The sequence below is a fragment of the Cavia porcellus genome, unplaced genomic scaffold, assembly GCF_034190915.1.
Source record: "Cavia porcellus strain 051 isolate PalLab524CR breed Dunkin Hartley unplaced genomic scaffold, mCavPor4.1 scaffold_7, whole genome shotgun sequence".
NCBI lineage: Eukaryota > Metazoa > Chordata > Mammalia > Rodentia > Caviidae > Cavia > Cavia porcellus.
Genome location: NW_026947490.1, coordinates 36,438,332 through 36,441,335, shown reverse-complemented (window position 1 = coordinate 36,441,335; position 3,004 = coordinate 36,438,332).

The window sequence follows — 3,004 nt, the reverse complement described above, 5'->3', positions numbered from 1 at the left end:
TAAAAGAGAATAGAGCCCAATAAAATAAAACAGAATAAAGCCAATCAAAGCAAAGCTGTGAAAGTGGCACAGAACTTCAAAACAGGACAATAGGAAATCAACAGTGACTACCATAATATATCTTGCTATCTTCACAATAGTTCTCCATAACATAAGACATAGCGAAACAAAACAAAACAGAATAAAATCAATCAAAAGAGAACATTAAATAAAACAAAACAATAAATCAGAACAAAACAAAACAGTGAGAACAATATTGCACATTGTTATCTTTAAAACAGTTGCTCAAGTTACCAGACACAGGGATAAAACAAAACAGTAAAATGGAATAAAACATTGGATTTCAAAAACTAGACAGGAGGAAATCCCCACAGCTGACACAGTGCAGACGGCCGTCCTCAAAGTAGACGCCCAGACACTAGCCCAGGCCTGCATAGTCAACCAAACAGTACAGGCCTCAAGCCATTCCCTTCCCTCAGTTGCTGCCATCTTACCCTGAGTCCTTCGGACCAGCAGAGGAGGGAGGGATGATATTCTGGTTTTTCAGCCCACGCCTCAGCTGGCTCACAGGAAAGCGTGGTTTCTCTTCCAGTTGAGGCTCTTTCCCATCCGCGTGGTGGAGCTTGCTTCACGGGAAGGCCACAAATGCCATCTCTTCACCTGCAGACCACAGAGCCTCTGGCAGAAGCTGGGCAAGGACTGCAGAGACCTCCTGTTCCTTTTTTGTAGCTTAGAATGGACAGGGACACTGGGCAATACCCACTGGAAGAGAACCAGGAATAGAGAAAAATTTGCTTGAAGCCAAGAACCAAATAGGACTCCAGATGGGCTCTTGAGTCTCAGTATTTCGTACCTGAGTGTTTTCCTGTTTTAAAATAGATAGAGTAGGAATTAACAGGAAAACTCCAGAAGGGACTTGGAGGGCACTCACAATCAGTTTCCAGCCTGAATCCAGGTCTTATAGATCTAAGTCTCCTTTCACCCAAGCAAAGCAGATATTTTTTTCCCTTAAAAGTAATTAAAATGGGGCTGGGGATTTAGCTCAGTGGCGTAAACGCCTGCCTTGCAAGCAGGCAGTCATTAGTTCAATCCCCGGTACTGATAAAAATGAAAAAGACAAAAAAAAAGTAATTAAACTTGCTGGGGATTTAGCTCAGTGGCATAAGTGCTTGCCATGCAGGCCTGCAGTTGTGAGTTCAATCCCTGGTACCAATAAAAAAAAAAAAGTAATTAAGCTTGCCAGGTGTGGTGACTCATGCCTGTAATCTCAGCACTCTGGAGGCTGAGCCAGGAGGATCCTTGTGAATTCGAGACCAGCCTTGTCTACAAAGTAAGCTCAAGGTCAGCCTGAACTGCATAGTGAGACCCTGTCCCAAAAAGACAAAAAAAAAAAGTAATTAAGCTCCCAGTATTCCAGGAGGTTGAGGCAAAAGGACTGCAAGTTCAGCCCAGCTTGCGCAACTTAGCAACTTAGCAGACTTTGCCTCAAAATAAAAAATAAAAGGGGGCTGGGAAGGTAGTTAGTGTGAGGGCTCTGAGTTCAATTCTCAGTACTGCAAAGAAGAGGAAGGAGGAGGAAAAGGAGGAAGGGTGAGGGGACAGATGTGACTGAGCATAGGCACTGAGGTGAATTTGCCATGAAGTAATGAAGCTCACACCTTGCAGGCTCCTCAGGGCACTCCTCTATTTCATTTTCATTTTTCATTTTTATCGGTACCAGGGATCAAACTCACGACTGCCTGCTTGCAAGGCAGGTGCTTATGCCGCTGAGCTAAATCCCCAGCCCCCCAGGGCACTCCTCTAAATAAGGAGTGTACACAACTGAAAGATTATTTAGGGTCATTCACTACTCAAAGTTCTAATAAAATCAGCCATGAAAGAAACTTAAGATTTTTCCCAAATTTGACAAGAATACTAAAACGACAGAAGTTGTGGATCTGAAACGAAATGTTGCTAAACTTCCATTTTCTACCAGTGTTGCTAGGAATCAAATCCAGAGCCTCACATATGTCTGCTCCACCACTGACCTGCAACCCAGCCCAATATAGTAAACATTTTGAGCAGTTGTATTTAGGCAAGATGATCTTTCTATTTTCCATGCAAAATGGTTCACAAAACTTATATGAAGTATAGATAAGAAAATGTAGGTGTCTTAGTTACTTTTCTCTTGTTGCTGAGACAAAATACTCAACACTCAAAATGAAGTAAGGAAAGGTTTATTTAGCTCACAGTGTGTGGAGGTTTCAGTCCATCATCAGCTGGCTCCCAGGCAGAGTGGTGGAGCTGAGGGGCAACAGCTCAAGGCTGCAGCCAGAGCAAAAGGGGGAGAGCAAGCCTCTTCTCCCTTATATTGTATGCAGGCCACCTGCCCTAGGGAGGGTGCAGCACTCACACCATCTCTGTGTCCTCTTCTTGCACAGATTCAGAATCGATACAAAGTGAGGACCCTGGTCCCCTGACATAGCTTAGTTAAGCTTCTAAACTTCTCAAGTTGACACAATGTATCAACCATTACAGAAGGAGAAAAAAATCCTCAGGAAGTAAATTAACTTTCAAAAGTTTACATGCTTTACATTTGGGTGCTGGTGTGGTAATTAACCTTTATGTACACTTGGTTGGGATTCTTTTTCTCATACTAAATAAATATTCATGGTTATATCTTATTTTGTATTTTATTGTTCTTGTTTTCTTAATTGTGTAAGACACACTCGTCACTGCTGCGCCTAGCCATTGGTGTGCAGAGGAGGGGCTGGGCGGATCTGGGGCGCCTGCATCAGCCTCTCTGTGTGTCTGGAGGACTGTGGATACCTCTGCAAGCAGGGAGGGATCGCAGGTTCCTGAGGCACCGCGGCCTGTGGTGAGTACCCTAACGCGGCTGCGATTGGAGAGCTGTGAAGCTTCCAAGGGGCAGGTGGGCGCACAGTGTCCCTGAGGCCCAGCTTGTCTGGAACTGCAGAGTTCTGAGCAGGGAGAGGAGGGCCAGTGGTTCTGCAGGCCCAACGGC